Source organism: Eriocheir sinensis, unplaced genomic scaffold, assembly GCF_024679095.1.
Source record: "Eriocheir sinensis breed Jianghai 21 unplaced genomic scaffold, ASM2467909v1 Scaffold340, whole genome shotgun sequence".
Taxonomy (NCBI): Eukaryota; Metazoa; Arthropoda; class Malacostraca; order Decapoda; family Varunidae; genus Eriocheir; species Eriocheir sinensis.
The window spans coordinates 225,287-249,526 of record NW_026111655.1 but is presented as its reverse complement, the minus strand read 5'-3'; the positions used below and the strand labels follow the sequence as shown (position 1 = coordinate 249,526).

The window sequence follows — 24,240 nt, the reverse complement described above, 5'->3', positions numbered from 1 at the left end:
CACACACACACACACACACACACACACACACACACACACACACCTATGCACAAACCTCAGCATATGATCGGAGGAGGCTAGACTGAACCTGGTGTGCCGTTTGAACCCTAAGCACGACTATTTTCTCTTCTAGTTTGGTCCTGAGTTAGTTATAGTGTTGTGTCTGCTGGTTATGACTCGGCAGTGGGGGATGAAAAGGCAAGTCCTGCTCTCTCAGTCTCTCTCTCTTGGCCTGAAGCCTTACTAAAGTCTGTTCTCTTAAGTCAGACCCAAGCTGACAACATAAACCTTAGTGTGTTTGCAAGCTGAGTGCTGACTGGCTGCTGCTGTGGCTTCCAAGTTTTCTTTAACCTCTGTTTGTGTTTATCTCACGCAGCACTTTCTGCTAATATGCACTGTGCTTATGACCACGCTTAGGTTTATGTTGTCAGCTTGGGTCAGAATTAAGTGAACAGACTATAGTTGTGATATATAGGAATTGAGCTACACTTGTGGGCTCTTGTGTATGTGTTAGGTGGAGGTTGTATGTGTGTGTGTGTGTGTGTGTGTGTATTTACCTAGTGATATACAGGATGCTTTACGCTGGTCCTGTCTCCAAATTTCAGTTTATCAAGTTTAGCTTTAATTCATGAATATTTTTTGCTTGAGCTCAATTTTATCTATTTTCAAGGTCATTCTAAGTCACAATGTATCTGTGTGTGTGTGTGTGTGTGTTTGTGTCTGCCTCTGCTTGCTTGTCTGGTTTTTGTATGCATTTACTTAGTCATAGTATAGAGGATTTTAACTAAGCTTGTGTTGACCTGCCTCCATATCTGCTTTCATACAACTGTACTTACTTTCATAAATTCATGGATGTTCTCAGCTCTGTCTCCTCATCCAGACACTTGCCAGTGTGAATCACTCCAGCAGGGAAGTCAAGCCCCATAATAATGATGATGATAATACTACTACTATTACTATTAATACTAATACTAGCAATAATAATAAAAGATGGTATATATATTTTATTTTACTCAACTGTATCACAAACTTCCCATTATGAACCACTCTTAACAGGGAAGCCAAACACAATAGTAATAATAATAATAATAATAATAATAATAATAATAATAATAATAATAATAATAATAATAATAATACAGCATATTTATTATACTTTATTTTACCATCTGGCATTTCAGGGTGAGATGGAGGTGTGGCCAGGCCTGTACACACACCTCACCTCCCAGCTGATGGCCCTGGCGCGGGGCAAGGTGGCGCTGGTGCTGGAGGTGTGGCCAGGCCTGTACACACACCTCACCTCCCAGCTGATGGCCCTGGCGCGGGGCAAGGTGGTGCTGGTGCTGGAGGTGACCAGTCTGACCTCACCCAAACATTGTGGCAGGAACTGAGCACCACACATCCACACACTGGTATGCATTCTACCTCCCTATAGAATTCAATTGGGAAAAAAAAATTGATACATCACTGAAAACTTGAAAAAAATATTGCACAGAAATCTAAAAAATAGCTTAGACAATTATTATTATAACATAGCAGGATGATAGTAATATTGATAATAATAATAGTAATAATAATAATAATAATAATAATAATAATAATAATAATAATAATAATAATAATAATAATAATAATAATTAGAATGGTAATAAGCAATCCCTGTTGTGTGTGCAGGGTGGGTGGTGCCTGCCGTCCTGGCCAAGAGTGCCGCCCACACCCTCAGTGCCTTGCTGGGCCACCACTGCCCCCCTGCTGGACCCCCCTGCAGCCATCACCAAGGTGCCTGATAGCTGTCTGTCTATCTATCTATCTGTCTGTCTATATCTTTCTGTATCAATCTGTCCATATCTGTGCCTGTCTATCTATCTCTGCTTATATCTGTCTTTATCTATCTATCTATCTCAGTCTGTCTATATCCATTTATCTATCTCTCTGTCTGCCTTATCTCTGATGCAGGATTTATTGAACTGTTTTGTTTTAATATTGTTTTTGTCCCTCTTTTTTATTATTATTATTCTCCTTACTTTACTGTCGCTGTCTATTTTATTTTCCCTATCCATGTCTGCTCATTAAGATGAATCTGTTTGGGCCTATAGCATTTTTATTTTTGCATGATGCCCTTTCTTGGATCTCAATAATAATGTCTTTTTCCTATAGTTAACCTGCTCTTTTTCTCAACATTAACCATCCTCCTCCCTTCCCTGTCCTCCTCAGCCTTCAGGAGACACTGCTGAGCCTGGTGTACGTCCAGCGGGCACACTGGCGCTGCATCCAGTACCAGGGTCCTTATGCCAATAGGAGATGCGGGGCGAGGCTGACCCCAGCACCTTCACCCTGAGCCTCTCCTTCCAAGGCCTGGTGGGTGTCCGGCCCTAACGCCTCCAGACCAGAGACACCATGCAGCTCCTGACACCACAGACACAGCAGCTCAGGGAGAGAATTGGTGAGAAACTGCTGCAGCTGAGGAGGGAAGGTACGAAGGGAGTAGGAGAAGGAAGGGAAGGAGGGAGGGGGAGAAAGAGGGAGAGGGAGAGGGAAGGAAGAGGAGAAAGGAAAAAATGGAAGGGAGGGAGGGAAGGAAAGGAAAGGAAAGGAAAGGCAAAGAGGAAGAGGGAGAGAGAGAGAGAGGGGGGGGGTTTGAGAGGGAAAGAAAAGGAAGCAGGGAGGAAGGGAGAGGGAGAGAGAGAGAGGAAGCAAAGAAAGGGAAGGGAAGTAGGGGAGTGAAGGAGAGTTAAGGGAAGGAAGGGAGTGAAGGCGATGTGAGAGAGGTTGGGAACATTAGGAAATGCCTTTGTACTGCAATGGACCAATAATAATGGCTGAGGAGGAGGAGGAGAAGGAAGAGGGAGGGATGAAGAAGAGACCAAGGAAAAAATAAAGGAGACCATCTTAGACTGCAATGAGTTCTTACACGCAATTGATGGTGTTGATGATAAGATTGAGCCGATTTTTAGTAAGCCTGCGGCTGGCGGCACAATGCACCACATTCTGAGGTGTGATCCAACACACACACACACACACACACACACACACACACACACACACACACACACACACACACACACACACACACAGAGAAGAGAGAAGAGAAGAGAAGAGAAGAGAAGAGAAGAGAAGAGAAGAGAAGAGGAGAGGAGAGGAGAGGAGAGGAGAGGAGAGGATATATATATATATATATATATATATATATATATATATATATATATATATATATATATATATATATATATATATATATATATATATATATATATATATATATATATATATATATATATATATATATATATATATATATATGTAACAGCTAAACCCTTGATTCAGCTATTTTGCCATCCTGTGTCTTTCCTCCCAGCTACAAATCAGAAAATTGACCCTCGAGTACTAAGTCCTCTGAGTATTTTCTCCTACACTGGTGCTGAAGTATTGCATTTTCATCCAGTCACAATTACCTGGCACTTTTTTCTTTTTCTGTTATGATTCCCACAACCCTGTCCAGCACATGAAGGTTCACCCTGCTATCCAAGCTCCCAATGCAAGAATCAGTTATGGTCCTCAGCTCTAGTATTTCATCGTCCAGTGTCCTTCCTCCCAGCCACAGTTCAGGAGGAAGAAGTCGTGTTTACTAAAGCAACAGTGTTTTTCTTGTGTTGTTTCAGAGTGGCATGGGTGACGCAGAGGCTCTCACTCAGGTGGTGCTGCCTCTTTCTCTTTTTCTGTCACCATCTGTTCAGTTCAGTTCAGTTCTCTCTTCATAATTATATTTTCAGTTCATGGTCGGGAGTTTTGGCTTCATAACAGCACTCCCTGGTGCACTCCTTCACTGTTTGGGTTTCTTGTTTTCCTCTCTTTATTCCTTTAGTGTTCTTTCTTATCCAAAATTTCTGTATTGTTCTGTTTGCTTTTTTTATTTGTTTATTTATTTATTTTTATCTGCCTTAATAACTCATCTTCAGGGGTTGCCATGTGTATGCAATGAAGCATTTTGTAGTCTCCTTATATTGTATCCTGGTGTATTGTCATTTCAGACCATTGCATTCCATAGTGAAGAACTCCCTTCCTCTTCCTCACCCCCATTCCTCCCTTCATGCATCTCATACCTAAAGTAACACAGCCTAACCATTGCATTCCATATTAAAGAACTCCCTTTCTCTTCCTCACCCACATTCCTCACTTAATGCATCTCATACCTAAAGTAACACACCCTAACCATTGCATTCCATATTAAAGGACTCCCTTTCTCTTCCTCACCCCCATTCCTCCCTTCATGCATCTCATACCTAAAGTAACACACCCTAACCATTGCATTCCATATTAAAGGACTCCCTTTCTCTTCCTCACCCCCATTCCTCCCTTCATGCATCTCATACCTAAAGTAACACACCCTAACCATTGCATCTCACATGAACTCCCTTTCTTCCCTCACCTCCCTCCATGCCATGCATGCATATACCCAAAGTAACACACAGCATTCCATATTACAGGACTCCCTTTCTCTTCCTCCTCCCTTATTCCTCCCTGCATGCATCTCATACCTAAAGTAACACAGCATTCCATATTACAGGATTCCCTTTCTCTTCCTCCTCCCATATTCCTCCCTTCATGCATCTCATACCTAAAGTAACACAGCATTCCATATTAAAGGACTCCCTTTCTCTTCCTCCTCCCTTATTCCTCCCTTCATGCATCTCATACCTAAAGTAACACAGGATTCCATATTACAGGACTCCCTTCCTCTTCCTCCTCCCATTCCTTCCTTCATGCATCTCATACCTAAAGTAACAGCCTCACACACACTCCCAGGTTGCCGCGTGAGTCCTGGTTGCTGTGGACATATGATGGCCCTTCTGTCTGGCCTGGCCGAGGGCCGCATAGTTCTGGCACTGGAGGGCGGCTTCAACCTCACCACCATCAGCTACTGTATGACGCTGTGTGCCAAGGCCTTGCTGGGGGATCTGCTGCCCCCCCTTGAGCCCCAGCTGGTGCCCAACAAGAGTGCCGTGCAGACCACCAATGGGATCATCCGTACCCACAGCCGCTACTGGCTGGCACTCTGCTTCAAGGTGAGTGTGGGGGTCTTTAATCCGACCACTGCAATTGGCATGGATTTGGCCTTCACTGGTAGCCTGGTAACATACACTCCCAGGTCTTTCTCTGCCTCTGTGGTGATAGTGGAGTGTTTCTCATGTGGTATTGCTGTGCTGGATATCCCCTCCCAAGGTGCAGGACTTTACATTTTTCTTTAGTGAATTGTAGCAGACATTTTTTGTTCCATTGCTGTAGCTTGGTGAGGTCTTCTTGTAAGAAATCCAGTCAAGGGGTTAAGGGGTAGGACTGGTGAAAGTTATCCCTCATGTCTTGCTGGTGTGTTCTGTGCCTGGTAGTGTTGTCAGTACATAGTTTAGAAAGCTGCCTCATTTCCAGAACTATATATTGGACATGTATTAGTTAGATCTCTCAAAACATTTCTTCAGTTGGGGGAGAATTAGGTGGCAGTGATCACAAGGAAATTAGGTTTAAATTAGACTGGGCGGTGACCCATGAACTCAACCCTGTGTTGGTGCCCGACTTTAGAAGAGCTGATTATGAGGGGCTCAGAAGACACCTTGAGGAGGTAAATTGGGAAACCTTAGGGCTGGATGAGGGCCAGATCTCAGGGCTGGAACCGGAAAGACAGGGGAACCAAGTAGAAAAGACCTACAATAATTTAGTTAGAGAAATTGCAGTGGGTCAGAGACAGCATATCCCTTACCAAGCACGTAGGAAGGAAAATAACGACCCCAAATGGATGACCCGCAGACTCAAGCATAAAATAGGCTTGAAGAGAGGAATTTATAGGAAAATAAAGAACGGAGACATCCATCTCAGGGGTAGGTATGTTGAGCTAGCCAGGTTGGTGAGGAAGAACACCCGCCTAGCAAAAAGAAATTATGAGATTAGGGTAGCCAACGAGGCCAAGAGCGATCCCAAGGGCTTCTTCAAATTGTACAGGACGAAAACAAGGGACAGAATTGGACCGTTGAAAACAAACACGGGCGAGCTCGTTGAGAATGGAGAAGATATGAGCCAAATGATGAATGACTATTTCCTCTCAGTTTTCACGCAGGAAAATCTAACAACCATTCCGGAGAGAGTTCAGGTATATGAGGGTGACGAGAACGACAAGTTGAGGGATGTGATCATCACTAGGCAAGTAGTCCAGAATGAGATTGGTAGGTTGAAGAAAAACAAATCGCCGGGCCCAGACGAAGTATTCCCAAGGGTTCTGAAAGAGTGCAAGGAAGTCCTTAGTGGCCCTCTTGCCAATATCTTTAAGATGTCAGTAAAGTCTGGGTATGTGCCCAATCAATGGAAAGTAGCTAATGTGACGCCGATTTTCAAAAAGGGAGACAAGTCAGCCACCTCAAACTATCGCCCAGTTAGCTTAACATCAGTTGTGGGAAAGATGTTAGAGTCAATTATAGCCAGGAGCATTCGGGACCATCTAGAAAAGCATAATTTAATTCATGATTCACAACATGGGGTTACAAAGGGGAGGTCTTGCCTTACTAACCTGTTGTCCTTCTACACTAAAGTAATCGAGGCGGTTGACAGAGATGAAAACTATGACATATTATATCTAGATTATATATATATATATATATATATATATATATATATATATATATATATATATATATATATATATATATATATATATATATATATATATATATATATATATATATATATATATATATATATATATATATATATATATATATATATATATATATATATATATATATATATAGAAAGTTAGCTTCTTACGCAACTTAATGCTAATCGCTAATCTAACTTTATATGGATTTAGTTGCGGTTTAGTATTTTGGCTCTAAAACCATTAAAACAGACCTTGTGATCTAAATTTTCAATATGTTGTAGCGTAGACATAGAGCTATATAAGTATATATATATGCCAAAATTCAGATGATGATAAAGGTGTACACAAATAAACAAAACCTGTCTGAATTTTCTAGTGGATTTAAAATTATCAGAGGAGAACTACATTCACCGGAAGCTAATTGGTCCGCCTTACTGTTTAATATATTATAATATATATATATATATTATATATATATATATATATATATATATATATATATATATATATATATATATATATATATATATATATATATATATATATATATATATATATATATATATATATATATATATATATATATATATATATATATATATATATATATATATATATATATATATATATATATATATATATATATATATATATATATATATATATATATATATATATATATATATATATATATATATATATATATATATATATATATATATATATATATATATATATATATATATATATATATATATATGACCAACCATTGTGTGTATTGCAATGGGAGACACGTACACTGTTCTATCAATCTTTTGTTACGTGACCTGAAAAAGTTGCTACTGTGTACACCATTAGCATTCTGACAAAGGATCTGATGTTGTGGACTGGGACAGAGATCAATCCCATTTTATGTTAAAGGAGTATTGAGAGCATCATTTAACTATTATTCTGAAAGAGACACTTCTTTTGCGAACCCATACAGGCTTTATCTCTTATTGTTATTAAAAAAAAAACTTACATAATCTTCTCTTTTTTAATACAAACATGGATTCCTTATTATAACATTCTAGATTTCATCCTTTTATACCTTATTTTTTGTTACTTAATATTATGGACATACATTGAAGTGAAAGATGTGTACCTGTGTTTTGTGTTTGTAAGTGAAAGACGTGCAGTTACCCCAAAAAATTGTCGGCCACCTACTGTACACAAGAGAATGAGCGAAAGAAAAGAGGAGTTGTTATACGATGCTAACTGTAAATGTCATAAAATATTTGAGGTCGGTTTCCTACAGTTTAGACAGTTCTCATGTTACTTCAGGTTGGGGGATATGATTTACTTTGGTTGAATATACACAGGAAGCCTTGCCCTTCCGTTCTGCTGTTTCCATGCATCACTAATCTCAGCTCTTCCTTCCCACGCTGCCGCAGCTCTTCGTCTCTGGTATTAATAATTCAGTCATGCCGTGCGTTGCTGGATTAATAAATGCAACGCGGTGCTTTTTTTTTTTTTTTTTTTTTTTTTTGTTGTTGTTGTTGTTGTTGTGTGTGTGTGTGTGTGTGTGTGTGTGTGTGTGTGTGTGTGTGTGTAAAGGAGAATATTTGAAAGAACTTGCACTAAAATTGGAAAGGGTTTGTCTGATACAGTTCAGGCCACGGGCGAGAAAGGTTATTAATTGAAGTTTCCTGACGGAATTATTTTTAAAAGCCGAGGTTGAAGAATGTTACGTGAAGAGATTTTAATGTTGTCTTTCGCTTAAGGTATAAAATAAAGTTTTAGAGGCCCGGGTCTGCGTAGTTAATGGACAAATTAGTTTTCGAGACACTGATGGCCACTAAACTTTATAGATCACATTATGAGCCGCAGTAAGTGCTGAAAGTTGAGAAATTTGGAGTTGCTTAACGAGATACTAAGTTTATGCATGAAATGGCTTGAGCTTAAACAAATCATTTTAGAGGGATGATGTTGGAATGTTTCAATATTAACAACTACATTTATGAGTCATGTTCGACACTGCTGGCAGCATTACAAATAACAACGATAACAATAATGGTAAAAAATGGTAATATATACCCCCTCCCCCCTCTCCACCACCCAGACGACAACGCCCACTGCCCTGTGTTCCCGACTGCCAGTCCTACGACGACATTCACGTGACGGAGAACGTGACGGCTGGCAGCCCCTCCTGTGGTAAATATATATATATATATATAAATATATATATATATATATATATATATATATATATATATATATATATATATATATATATATATATATATATATATATATATATATATATATATATATATATATATATATATATATATATATATATATATATATATATATACATCGTGCGTGTGCAATGGAGACACGCACATGTTCTATCAATCTTTTGTTACGTGACCCGAAAAAAGTTTGCTACTGTACACCATTAGCATTCTGACAAGATCTGATGTTGTGGACTGGGACGAGATCAATCCCATTTATATTTAGGAAAGGTAGATGCCGAGCATCATTTAACTATTATTCTGAAAGAGACACTTCTTTTTGCGAACCCTTACAGAGCTTTATCTCTTATTGTTATTAAAAAAAAAAAAAACACATAATCTTCTCTTTTTTAATACAAACATGGATTCCTATTATAACATTCTAGATTTCATCCTTTATACCTTATTTTTTGTTACTTAATATTATGGACATACATTGAAGTGAAAGATGTGTACCTGTGTTTTGTGTTTGTAAGTGAAAGACGTGCAGTTACCCCAAAAATTGTCAGCCACCTACTGTACACAAGAGAAGATGAGCGAAAGAAGAGGTTGTTATACGATGCTAACTGTAAATGTCATAAAATGTTTGAGGTCGGTTTCCTACAGTTTAGACAGTTCTCGTATGTTACTTCAGGTTGGGGATATGATTGACTTTCTTGCTGAATACAGGAAGCCTTGCCCTTCCGTTCTGCTGTTTCCATGCATCACTAATCTCAGCTCTTCCTTCCACGCTGCCGCAGCTCGCCTCGTCTCAGGTATGAATAATTAAGTCATGCCGTGCGTTGCTGGATTAATAAATGCAACGCGGGTGCATATTTTATTTATTTGTTATTTATTTATTTTATTTTTGTGTGTGTGTAAGGAGAATATTTGAAAAGAACTTACACTAAAATTGGAAAGGGTTTGTCTGATACAGTTCAGGCCACGGGCAGAGAAAGGTTATTAATTGAAGTTTCCTGACGGAATTATTTTAAAAGCCGAGGTTGAAGAATGTTACGTGAAGATTTTTTAATGTTGTCTTTTCCCAAGGGTGAAATAAAGTTTAGAGGCCCGGGTCTGCGTGGTTAATGGACAAATTAGTTTTCAGAGACACTGATGGCCACTAAACTTTATAGATCATTATGAGCCGCAGTAAGTGCTGAAAGTTGAGAGAATTTGGTTAGCAACGAGATACTAAGTTTATGCATGAAATGGCTTGAGCTTAAACAAATCATTTAGAGGGATGATGTTGGAATGTTCAATATTAACAACTACATTTCTGAGTCATGTTCGACACTGCTGGCAGCATTACAAATAACAACGATAACAATAATGGTAAAAATGGTAATAATAACCCCTCCCCCCTCTCCACCAGACGACAACGCCCACCGCCCGTGTTCCCCGGCTGCCAGTCCTGCGACGACATCCACGTGACGTAGAACGTGACGGCTGGCAGCCCATCCTCCTGGTAAAATAGATAGATAGATAAATATATATATATATATATATATATATATATATATATATATATAGAGAGAAGAGAGAGAGAATATCCTTTGCAATATGTCATCATTCTTGGGTTTCATATTTTCCCTTCTCCTCACCTTCATCTTCCTTTACCTCGTGCCCGCCAGCGCCTGGACCGTGACGGCGAGGACAAGAAGTTCTTCCTGACGGTCATCGCGAAGGACAGTGGCTTGCAGCCCCGCCAGACGTCGTGTTCCTTCAGGGTCGTGGTGGAGGACGTTAACGACAACCGCCCGTGTTTGACCTGCCGGTGGTTGACGGCTTCCTGGGGCGGCTGCAGGAGGCTTGAAGGACGGTGCCTGTAGGGGTAGGCTTCTGTTTGCTGAGGTAAAGGGTATGAAGACGAAGGTAAACTATAATCTACAACAACCTTACAAAAGGATAAATATATAGCAACAGGAGGACCTTAAAAAGCACACTCACGAGGGATAGACGACTTTTTGTTGAAGAGTAAAAGGTACAAAGACGAAAAAACTGAAAACTACAACAACCCGACGAAAAGGACCAAAATAAAGGAACAGGAGGACATTAAAGTACACGTGCATAGGTGACTTCTGTTTGTTGAGGTAAAGTTATCAATTAAGACAAAGGATAAAACTGAAAACTACAACGATCCTGCGTAGACAAAAAAATATAGTAAGGGGAGGATCTTGAATGACACTGCCGACGCCGATTAGTTTATGTTTGTTGAGAGTAAAAGATAGAAAGGCGAGAATAAATCTTTGAAAACTGCAACGACCAAACAAAGAGGACAAAAATACAGTAATAATCATTGGGAACTTGCATGAGTCTTTGAACACAGATGAGACATAAAACATGGACGGATTAAGTTATGGTTTAGTAAATACGAGACCATTCATTTATAGCAGAGGATGAAAGAAGTTGGCCACCAGAAAATTACGAGCAAGAGGAAGGTGGGCCGTCGTGAAGGCATCCTTGACACGTCGCATTTGATCGAGGAAATGGATGGCCCACATATCTTAGTGCGACTTCGCGAAAGTTGGTTAGACAGGCCTTCTTGCGGGGTCGTTAAGATGAAAGTTTTGGCCCCGAAGACACGTGCTTTTGTCCTGCTGCATAACTTATAATGGGGAATGGGCGTAGTTTGAAGTGCCTTATAGTTTAGTTATCTCTTTATTGTCTCGGGAGAGTAACCCAGAGGTGAGATTTATTTAAGAATTGATTGATGCACTGACTCAGAACTTGTAAGTATTTCGAAAAGGGCTAAAACACACACACACACACACACACACACACACACACACACGATGGATTGTAAAATTAAACCCTCGCTGAAGTATTGGATCGGGAATAATTTAGTCAGATGCTGTTTTTATGAATTGGGAGTCAAAGGTGGTAGGAGGAATCTCTTAAAGAGAGTACTATATATATAGCCCAGAGGATATGCCTGATTGATTTAGATGGTGATTTATTGCTACTGAGTCTAGAGGTCACCAGGTCATCTCGATCCGACTCAAATACTGAGGTCGTCCAAAGGAAGTACCTGTGTGAGGAGAACTATTCGTTTTTTTTTTTTTTTTTTAACGTTCTTTAGTCCTCTTACTCATGTTTTGTGCGACTCAAAGTTTACTGAATCACCTGTAGTTGTGGATGGCTTGAGGCTGATATTCTGTATTTTGTGGACAAAACTGCATTATGAATATATCCATCAACACAGAACAGCTGGAGGAATACTGAAAAAGATGAAAGGTTGCATAAATAATTTTGCTGTGATCAAACACACACACACACACACACACACACACACACACACACACATACCGGCGCGCGATATGTGTCAATGTGTGTATTTATTGTGTTTAACAATATACCAGAGATCTTGTGACCTCCATGCTCATTCGTGGAGGGTATAGGCTGGCGATCGCAGGTTTATCGCGTGATCAGATAATGGTGAATTACACACAACTCTCGCGTGGTGCAGTGATTTAAGCGCTCAGGCCTGGGTCACCCCTTCACAACATGTTCCTTCCCACAACAGCGGTACGAGCAGACGCTGGCCACAGACCACAACCAGCCACCCCGGTGCTCAGGGTCTCCGCCTCTGACCGGGACACAGGTGAGAATGCAAGAATCAATTACCACCTTGAGGGCACCGAACCACCTGGAGTTCTTCTACCTAGAGCCTCTGACAGGCGTTCTCACCCTAAGCGACCTCTTCAACCGACTACTGGTGAGTACTGCAGGGCGGCGGACGAAGAGGAGGAGGAGATAAGGGTGACGGTTCATGGGAGGCAGCCTGAGAACGGGTGAAGAGAAGAGAGAGGATGATGGATGGAAGAAGAGGAGGTCAGAGGGGCAGAGAAGGGTGAAAAGGAGGAAGAAGAGAGTGTTATGGAAGGAAGTGTTGTGTATAGGGCTTGGTTTTATATCAAGTCACATTGGTATGGTACTTGTTTTTAATAGATAATGTGACAGTAGAGATACAGAATAATGCATAACTAGTTACATGCAGAGAATGTATTGGCAGTTAGCAGACACATTGATAGAATGAAAGTAACATGATAGGGAAAAAGATAGATAGATATTTAGTTTCGTTGTAATGATTGGCAAGCAATAAATATTGATAAATTGATAGACAGATACGAATACATAGATAGAAAAGAAAGAAAGACAGATACAGAGAGAGAGAGAGATGAACGGAATCAATGAGAATTTCAGGCAAAGGTCGTGAAAAGAGCGACTCTTAGTGTGCTAATAATCATATTGGAATTTCAGAAGGTTGCAGGTGGCATCTGGACCGACTCAAAGGTCACGCACATTAAATTTTCTGATGCATATTTTGATTTTTTTTAATATTTCTCTATTTTTGTGTTCATTCTCTTCGTCTGGTTCCTTGATTCCTTGATTCTTGTTTTCTCTTCTCGGCTCCTTGATTTCTTCCTCTTCGTCTGGTTCCTTGATTGCTTGCTTCTCTTTTCCTGTTTCTTCTCTTCTCAGCTCCTTGATTTCTTCCTCTTCGTCTGGTTCCTTGATTGCTTGTTTCTCTTTTCCTGTTTTCTCTCTTCTCAGCTCCTTGATTTCTTCCTCTTCGTCTGGTTTCCTTGATTGCTTGTTTCTCTTTTCCTGTTTTCTTTCTTCTCGGCTCCTTGATTTCTTCTCTTCGTCTGGTTCCTTGATTGCTTGCTTCTCTTTTCCTGTTTCTTTCTTCTCAGCTCCTTGATTTCTTCCTCTTCGTCTGGTTCCTTGATTGCTTGCTTCTCTTTTCCTGTTTCTTTCTTCTCAGCTCCTTGATTTCTTTCTCTTCGTTTGCTTCCTTGATTGCTTGCTTCTCTTTTCCTGTTTTCATCCTCCTCGTCTCTTTCCTTGATTCTAGCTTTTCTATTTTGTTTTCTTTCTCTTCGTCTACTTCCTTGTTTCCTGTTTTTTTCTTTCTTTTCCTTCCTTTTCTTCTCTGCCTCTTTATTTCTTCTTTTTTCCTTGATCTCCTGTCTTGCTTCCTAACTTTTTTCTTCTTTTTTCTTTTTACTTTCTTGCTTCTCTGCTTTATTTGTTTGTTTCTTCGTCTTTCTTTTCTGTCTTATTCCTCTCCTTCCTTCGTCCCTTCCTCTCTGCTTTCCTCTCATTCTTCCATCTTCCATTCATCCTTCAGCTTTTCCTTTATTTCCTTTGTGTCTTCTTTCACATTTCCTTCATTCCATCCTTTCTATGTTTTATTCTTTCATCCCATCCTTCCATTTCTCTTTCTTCGTTCATCACCCCCCCCCAGGGCAACTCCCAGACCTTCCTCGTTTGTTTGTTTCTCTTCTTCCTTCGCCCATCCTCTCTGCTTTCTTTCATTCTTCCATCTTTTTCCTTCAACTTGTGTTTATTTTCTTTCTCTCCCCTTCATTTTCCTTCATTCCATCCTTCCCATTTTCCTTCATTCCATCCTTCCATTTTCTTCTCTCCATCCTTCCCATTTCCTTCATTCCATCCTTCCATTTCCTTCATTCCATCCTTCCATTTTTCTTCTCTCCATCCTTCCCATTTTCCTTCATTCCATCCTTCCATTTCCTTCATTCCATCCTTCCCATTTTCTTCTCTCCATCCTTCCATTTCCTTCATTCCATCTTCCCATTTTCTTCTCCATCCTTCCCATTTTCTTCATTCCATCCTTCATTTCCTTCATTTCCATCCTTCCATTTTCCTTCATTCCATCCTTCCCATTTTCCTTCATTCCATCCTTCATTTTCTTCATTCCATCCTTCCCATTTTCTTCTCTCCATCCTTCCATTTTCCTTCATTCCATCCTTCCCATTTTCCTTCATTTCCATCCTTCCATTTCCTTCATTCCATCCTTCCCATTATCCTTCATTCCATCCTTCCAATTTTCCTTCATTACATCCTTCCATTTTCCTTCATTCCATCCTTCCATTTTCTTCATTCCATCCTTCCCATTTTCCTTCATTCCATCCTTCCCATTTTTCTTCTTTCCATCCTTCCCATTTTTTCCATCCTTCCATTTCCTTCATTCCATCCTTCCCATTTTCTTCTTTTCCATCCTTCCCATTTCCTTCATTCCATCATTCCCATTTTCCATCATTCCATCCTTCCCATTTTTCTTCATTCCATCCTTCCCATTTTCCTTCATTCCATCCTTCCCATTTTCCTTGATTCCATCCTTCCCCTTTCCTTCATTCCATCCTTCCCTATTTCCTTCATTACATCCTTCCCATTTTCCTTCATTCCATCCTTCCCATTTTCCTTCATTCCATACTTCCCATTTTCTTCATTCCATCCTTCCCATTTTCCTTCATTCCATCCTTCCCCTTTCCTTCATTCCATCCTTCCCATTTTCCTTCATTCCATCCTTCCCATTTTCTTCATTCCATCCTTCCCATTTTCCTTCATTCCATCCTTCCCATTTTCCTTCATTCCATCCTTCCCATTTTCTTTCATCCTTCCATTTCATTCCATCCTTCCCATTTTCCTTCATTCCATCCTTCCCATTTTCCTTCATTCCATCCTTCCCATATTTCTTCATTCCATCCTTCGCATTTTCCTTCATTCCATCCTTCCCATTTTCCTTCATTCCATCCTTCCCATTTTTCTTCATTCCATCCTTCCCATTTTCCTTCATTCCATCCTTCGCATTTCCTTCATTCCATCCTTCCCATTTTCCTTCATTCCATCCTTCCCATTTTCTTCTTTCCATCCTTCCCATTTCCTTCATTCCATCCTTCCCATTTTCCTTCATTCATCCTTCCCATTTTCTTCCTTCATTCCATCCTTCCCATTTTCCTTCATTCCATCCTTCCCATTTTCTTTCATCCTTCCCATTTTTTTCTTCCATCCTTCCCATTTCTTCATTCCATCCTTCCATTTTCTTCATTCCATCCTTCCCATTTCTTCTTTTTCCATCCTTCCCATTTTCTTCTTCTCTCCATCCTTCCCATTTTCCTTCATTCCCTCCATTTTTCTTTCCATCCTTCCCATTTTCCTTCATTCTATCCTTCCCATTTTTCTTCTTTCCATCCTTCCCATTTTCTTCATTCCATCCTTCCCATTTTCTTCATTCCATCCTTCCCATTTTCTTCTTTCCATCCTTCCCATTTTCTTCATTCCATCCTTCCCATTTTCCTTCATTCCATCCTTCCCATTTTCTTCTTTCCATCCTTCCCATTTTCTTCATTCCATCCTTCCCATTTTCTTCATTCCATCCTTCCCATTTTCTTCATTCCATCCTTCCATTTTCTTCATTCCATCCTTCCCATTTTCTTTCCTTTCATTCATTCCATCCTTCCCATTTTCCTTCATTCCATCCTTCCCATTTCTTCTTCCATCCTTCCCATTTCCTTCATTCCATCCTTCCCATTTCCTTCATTCCATCCTTCCCATTTTCCTTCATTCCATCCTTCCCATTTCCTTCATTCCATCCTTCCCATTTTCTTCTTCCATCCTTCCCATTTTTCTTCTTTCCATCCTTCCCATTTTTCTTCTTTCCATCCTTCCCATTTTCCTTCATTCCATCCTTCCCATTTTTCTTCTTTCCATCCTTCCCATTTTCCTTCATTCCATCCTTCCCATTTTCCTTCATTCCATCCTTCCCATTTTTCTTCTTTCCATCCTTCCCATTTTTCTTCATTCCATCCTTCCCATTTTCCTTCATTCCATCCTTCCCATTTTCCTTCATTCCATCCTTCCCATTTTCCTTCATTCCATCCTTCCCATTTTTCTTCTTTCCATCCTTCCCATTTTCCTTCATTCCATCCTTCCCATTTTCTTCTTTCCATCCTTCCCATTTTCCTTCATCCCATCCTTCCCATTTTTCTTCTTTCCATCCTTCCCATTTTCTTCTTTCCATCCTTCCCATTTTCTTCTTTCCATCCTTCCCATTTTCTTCATTCCATCCTTCCCATTTTCTTCATTCCATCCTTCCCATTTTCCTTCATTCCATCCTTCCCATTTTCTTCTTTCCATCCTTCCCATTTCCTTCATTCCATCCTTCCCATTTTCTTCTCTCCATCCTTCCCATTTTCCTTCATTCCATCCTTCCCATTTTCTTCTTTCCATCCTTCCCATTTTCTTCATTCCATCCTTCCAGTTTCCCTTTCTTCCTTCATCCTCCCCCTCTCCCCTTAGGCCAACACCCAGATCTTCCACGTGCAGGTGCAGGCGGTGGGAGGCACGCCGTCCTGTGGTCCACGGCGCCAGTCACGATCAGGTGGTGTCCTCGGGAGCTGCCGCCTACTGTGGTCAGCCAACACCCCAGCAGCCTGCCATCCCGGAGAACACCACAGAGAACACGGAGGTGGTGGTGCTGTGTGCAGGTGAGGTCAGGGGAGGAGGAAGGAGAGTAAGGGAGGGAGAAAATGCAGGTGGTGGTACTGTGTGAGAGGTGAGGGAATGGAAGGAAGAGTACGTAGGGTATGGGAGGAGAGGGAAAAAGGAAAAGGGAGGGAAGGACTGAAAATATGGGTGGTGCGTTGCGTGCGAGATGAGAGGTAGGGGAGGGGAGAGAAAGGGAAGGGAGAGGAGGGAAGGAGAGGGGAGGAAAGGGGAGGGGGGAACACATAGGTGGTGGTGGTGTGTTTGTGAGTGAGGGGTGCAGTAACAGAGCCATCTAATAAATTATGTCTTTGAATGTAGTAAGGGACATGCACTGCAGACGAATAGGGGGTCAAAGTGGTAGCTGAAGTGAGAGCAAAGTGAGAAGAAAAAAAACCTCAATGGGACAATGCCGGAGCTACAATAAAGTGACTCCGTTGTGATTACAAAAGCAAAACAAGAACCAAAACAAACATCACCTACTACTACAGTGCCTCTTAAGATCGCAGACGTGAAGGAACGCCAATAGGTTGAAATCTCACAGACTCACAGTGAAGAAACAAAACTCTCAGGCGTTTTGACAGATGCTGTAACTCCAAAACTGATATGGCGAGGATAGTGGGAGTGTAGAGGCGAGTGTCAACCCGTACCATTGGGGGCCGGGGCGTTATGATTCCCATTAAGCGTGTGACTGTGTCATCAGCTGGCGGGTCGTGGCAGATTGGTTCCTGTCACGTGGGGATGGTGGCGGCGGAGGCTGGCAGGGTGGTTATTTTCCCGCCATCCCCAGAACCATTTCCTGGCCTCGCTGCTCGTGGCGTTTAAAAAGAAAAGAGGAAGAGCTGGCGCCGGGAAGGCAGAGGGGAATGACGGGCTGGTGGTGACGTCTGACGTTTGTCTGACAAAGGAACACTGGAATAGATGCTGTGATGGATGCTGGAAACATTATTATTGGTGTGTAATCTTACACACACACACACACACACACAACAACAACAACAACAACAACAACAACAACAACACACACACACACACACACACACACACACACACACACACACACACACACTCTCTCTCTCTCTCTCTCTCTCTCTCTCTCTCTCTCTCTCTCTCTCTCTCTCTCTCTCTCTCTCTCTCTCTCTCTCTCTCTCTCTCTCTCTCTCTCTCTTCATCCTTACACAGCACTTATCCCCGCCTCTGTTCTTTCTATTATTTTTTCTGTTCTAGATCGAACCTCGCGGACTCTCCCAGTGTTTACTTCACTCTCGTGAACGGCGACACGCCGGACACCAACTCCGAGGCACATTTGCCATCAGGTGAGTACTCGCCAGCGTAATGGGTTTCACTGTGTTATTGCAGTTTCTGTAATGGATTTTTTTTTTTAAGTTGGCTTATTTTTATTTACCTATTCACCCTACGATATAATTATTTTAATATTTTTGTGGTATCCCAACTACGTTGCATGTGATCTCTCCTATTATCAGAGTATAATTTACTAACCCTACCTTTTGTGCTTCAAATATTAAAGTTTATTCATTTAATGAATGTGCCCCATTTTATCTCTTTTGTATTTTCCCTCATACTCTATATCAAAATACTTTTCAGTTAAATTTCCTATATTTCAATCGTTTTATGTTTTTTCTACCCGTGCTCCGTTTTTATCTGTCCCTCCACGTCACCGCTCTTCTCCCTCCCTCAGAAGACGGCTGCCTGACCAGCAAAGCTCTGTCTGCGGGGACAGCGCCGGCGTCACCGTCTTCGTGGCCACGCGAACCCTCGACTACGAGTTCGTCCAGCTTTACAAACTCAACCTGCAGATTGTGGTGAGTGGCCGGCCGAGAGTTGGCGTAGCAGTTGCCTTAATATGAAGTAACAAGTATACTCCCACCACTGCGAGTTTGTCCAGACCTACAGACTTTACCTGCAAGTAGTGAATGGCACCGATGTAGTGTAGTAACTCTAGCTGTCCAAGCTCAAGCTGTGGCTAGTGATGAGTGGACGGCGGAGACGCAGCGCAGTTGTCGTTGGTAGCAATATGACAAGACTAGTCGATGAGGTTACTTTTCCTCCTGTCTTTGTATGTCTATCTAGATTCATGTATGTATAATATTTATGGATGTATGCGTGTACGTTACAGGGACACAACACATTGGCAATCAAACTAAAAGAAAAGCAACTCCATGAATCACGTATAATCACTAAATCACTCTTTAACGATATTTTTTTTGTGTGTGTGACTTCCGAGTTTTTTCGTTGTATCATATTCGCCCATAATCACAGAACTCCTAACCCCTGCGTTGCCGCAGAACAGGCGCAACGCCCGCCTGGAACAGCAGGTCTTGGTCACCATTGTGGACGTGAACGACAACGCGCCGCTGCTGCAGCCCTTCGACGGCGCGGTGCTGGAGAACACGGACAACACGCTCATCACCACCATCCAGGCCGTGGACAGGACGCCTCCCAGAGTACAGGAAGGTGTGTGAATCCCTCCACACTCTGCCTCCTCCAACCCTTCCACCCCTCCACCTGCTTCCTCCTGTCTCTCCACCCTGCCTCGTCCAGTCTCTCCACCCTGCCTCCTCCAGTCTCCACCCCTTCCTCCCTCTTCCCCTCATCGCCGTGAACACCTCCCAGTACAGACTAACTTGTGACTCCCAAATGGCCTGTCTCCCCTTCTTCCGGCTCGAATCCCTCTGCTTTCCTCCTCTTCTCTCCTTAAACCCATAATTCTACCACTCATTCCCTCGACGCCCTTCTTCACCCCTCCCTCGTCCTCTTCCTCCTCCTCCCTCCAGGTTCTGCTTAACCCCAGGTCCTTCCCCTTCGTGTCTCTATCATCTTTCTAATATTGATATGTCCATCACCTCCTCCCATCCTGGCTCAGACAGGATGATCAGTTCCCCCTGCCGTCTAGCCATGGCTCTGCTGCTACGTCTTTTACCTTCACCTCGCCTTACCTGCCACTACTTTTCTCCCTTCACCTCACCTTTCTTCCTACTACTCCTTCCCCTGCCACCTCACCTGCTCCTTCCTCCTTATACCATACTCCTCTTTCCGTGTCTACTTTACCCGATACTTCTCACCTTACCTGCTGTTACTTCTTCCTTCTCCACCTCGCCATACCTACTACTGCTCCTTCCCCCTACACCATACCTGCTACCACTACTTCCACATCCACCTTACCTGCTATTTCCCTTTTCACCTTCCCTGCTACTACGTCTTCCTTCTTCACCTTACCTTACCTGCTGATGCCCGTCCCCTCTCCACCTCACCTTCTACCGTCCTCCGCCCTTCTACCCTATTTGCCACTACTCCTTCCCCTTCCACCTTACCATCTCCTACCCCTTCCTTCCCTCCACCTTAAATCTTTCATATTTAGTGTCATTTCCATGGCAGGAGTGAGGGAAGGGTGTGGGTATGTGCATGTCGTCTTGATGAATTGCTGGGTCTGCCGCCGCGATGGATGGCAGGATTAAACACATTTGCCACAACAGGGAATCGATGCGAGGACGGATGGAAGGGTGGACAGACAGGAAGGAAGTCAAAGGTAGGAAAGGTAAGGTAAGGGGAGGTATACGTGTCCATGGGGTGGGGTTCGTCGTGGCGAAACTAATGACACAGCTGCGGTCTCCCACTAGTCAATGGCTTGTATAATGGGCCATTCACTGACCACCTTCCTCCACCCTGATGATGGGAACGATTTGTCAGTGCGTGGTGGAAATGTTTCATCCTTCCAGCCTTGACGTAGCAGGGTTTTTTTCGTTATTCTTTTACCGTAGAGGAAACAACTCAAGGGCAAAAAACAAAAAAAGACAAGAAAAATAGCCCGCAGAAAAAGAAATCTAAAAAGCCTGACCGGTGGCTGTTTTAGATTTTTCTCAGTGTTTTTGCTCAGTTGAAGCGTGAGTGTGTGCCCTGATTTTAAACCGTTTTGAAGTTTTACTCGTTTTTCACTGGTTGCGTACTTTTTGTGTGGTTTATCACTGACGCACATCATCTAGCTCTTCAATCTAACTGTTCTAATGACGAGTGTATCTTTGCCTTTCAATGGAAATACTTAGAAAAGACAATAAAAAGCCCCAATCTCAAAGTTCTCAAAAGTCAGCGCCTGAATGTGATTTCCTTTTTCTCTGGTTTACAAGTTTAAACTTTATGTGGTGATTTGTAATGATGAAATTTCAAAGTTGTAATACACTTACAAAAGAATATAAAAAAAGTCTGCCTCGTGCCGTCTTTTCCTCCCTGTGACTTTACACTGTCAGTATCACATTTCATTGTAATAATTCTCATGTACAAAAGTCAACAAAGAAAATAAGAAGCGTTGAGTGTTAAGATATTCGTATTTTTTTCTTATAATCCTGCTTCGTTACAAAATAAATAAAAAAAAAGTCGGCACGTGATTTTGTGAATTCCATTACTTCACTTTTCTTTTTCTTTCTCTTTCTCTGTTGTCGTCGGCAGCTCACGTACTCGTTCGACGCCACGGCCTCCCACGACGTGATCACCAAGTTCACCCTCAAGACCAACGGGGAGCTGTGGACGACGGGACCGCTGGACCGGGAGGAGGTGAGCCAGTACCGCGTGCCCATCCAGGTGACCGACGGCGTGCCAGGTGAGTCAGTGATCAGTAAGAGGCTTCCATTCCAAAAGTAGGAGATACACACTAGACACTCAAGGATCAGCCCTTCTTAGGCGTCTTTCCTAAACTTTTTAATAATAAATATCAGGCGAAAGTTTCTTCCAACGAAAATTAATTAGATAAGTTTCCGTGCTCATCCTCGGCGCCAAGATTCAGGGACACTTTTATTCATATATATTTTGCCTTTTTTTTTAATGTCTCAATTTGCTTTCCTTATTATTATGTGTGTGGTCCTGTAGCATCGAACTTCCTAATCTACCCAGTAAGTTATAACTAGGTCTATATCCGCGACACGTTTGATTATAATGCCGATCTTTTTTTTTTTTTTCTCTATTTAAAATTGGTCCTTGTTTTCCTTGGACCGCAAACACATGTGCCTCCTTGCGTGTTGCTCTGTAGCACCGAAGCATTCTGTATGCGTCATAAATATCTGTAAGTGTTTTTAAACCCTTTGAACGCGCTAGTGCCCGACAGACGCTCGCTGTAGTAACATAACGTAACCGTTCGGATCGATACTCTCTACCGATTTGCATTGATCGACATGTTTTTCTCCTTCAGGTAATAGCGATAATAAATTTCATGGCTCTAAATTATCCCGGTTTTTATACATATTTGTGAACGTTTTAGAATTCTGAGAAAAAAAATAATAGTATGAGCTTCCACCTTAAAAAAAAAACAACTTAATTGTGATTGCAACTCATTGGGAAATCTTACATAAAAACAGCGTAGACTTTTGTTCCCAAATATTCCATAGTGGATCAGCATCATGCAGCGAGCAAGCTGATAGAGAGGCAGATATGACCTGTACGACTCAGTAATCTTTAGTATACGCGTCACCGTGCGTCATTCACCAGTAAGTGCGGCTACAGGCTTCACAGCACACCTACGCTCATACAGGATGCATGCAGCCGTTATTAGTGTTTGATTTTTTCTTATTTCCTGGAATCGTGTCTGGGTGATGAAACAGTTTTCTCCATCGGTAGCATAAAAAATATCCACCGTCACCAACAACACCATCACCAACACACACACACACACACACACACACACACACACACACACACACGCAGGCCAGATACTTTCCGTTGACTAGGAGTGGTTACTGTCCCCCCTTGAGCAAGGGGGATGGGGTGTGTAATGTGTGAGGTCCTAACAGTACCGGAGATCGACGAAATGAGCATTCACTTGCTCGTGTCGGGAGGTACCTGCTGGCAACAGTCCAACTCGTGATCAGGCCGTGGTGAATTACACACACACACAAAAAAAAAGTACCCCACCCCAAATACACACAAGGATCACAATCATGGCCACCTCCACAAGCAGCAATAGAACTATATCACCACCTTTGAAACTAAGTTACAGCCCCGTTTCCTTTATCTATGGAAGCAGCGAAATATCTTTATCCTATACATATAAAACTGCGTAGTTGTATGTCTCCTCACACCATATACAATAAACGTCCGTCTGGCTCCGTCCCCTCCAGATCACGAGCGCATGACCACCTACTGGATCACGGTGCAGGACCTCAACGACGTGGCGCCCCAGTTCGACCTCTCGCAGGGGGTGTACGAGGTACAGCTGCCCGAGAACAGGGAAGCCGGCAAGCCCACGGGGATACGCCTGGCCGTAGATGACCAGGACATAGGTGAGGCACCAACTAACGGTTAGGAAGTGTGAAGTTCAGGGGCAGTTGTAAGGGCAGGGTGATACGAAGAGTGAGACATCTACAAACTAAAAAGAAATGGGAGAGTATGGGTGAAATAATGAAAAAGATGGTAGTGCGTGTCTGTTGCCTGGTGTGGGTTATGTGTCTGCTAATGCGTGTTAAGGGCCAGACGGTTCAGAAGATTTGTGTTGGAGTGGAAATAGTTCATGGCATATGTTGGTAAATGGAGGTCCGAGTTTCTCGCAAAAAATGTATGAAAAAAATCAACAATAACTGTCTACTCTATAATTCATACATATGTACTTGCTTGTGCACAATATCAAAGGCTCATTCAGGACATTTAACGATTTCCTTTCGACGTTATTAATATCTTTCTTTTCTTTCCTTCCAGTCAATCACTTCACGTTCGAAATCGTCGAGGGAAATGACGAGAAAATTCCGGATCGACCCGCTGGTGAACAAGCCGCTGGACTACGACTACCCCGTGATGGACCGAAACGTGAGTCCCCTTGTAGGGATAACTAGCTTGAGGGGTGCCGAGCTTATATTAGGCAGTCTCCCAGTACCCTTGGCGGCTAGGGCGTGAGGACTTCCTTGTTTACCGTAGTCCCACCAGTGAAGTAACTTTAGTCTTTGCACTGCTGGCTGAATGGTGCCTGATGGGGAAAATATCAAACCCTGAGCGTGGATTTGATGTTTTTATGACGTCAGTAAAGTATTTATGAGAGTTCGGGATTTTTAT

The 24,240-nt window shown here is 42.0% G+C and overlaps 1 pseudogene; it reads left to right on the top strand.

Moving 5' to 3' along the window:
• The first annotated feature begins 1,185 nt into the window (after positions 1-1,185).
• LOC126991788 (DE-cadherin-like) lies at positions 1,186-19,676 on the top strand (annotated as a pseudogene).
• Positions 19,677-24,240: the final 4,564 nt, after the last annotated feature.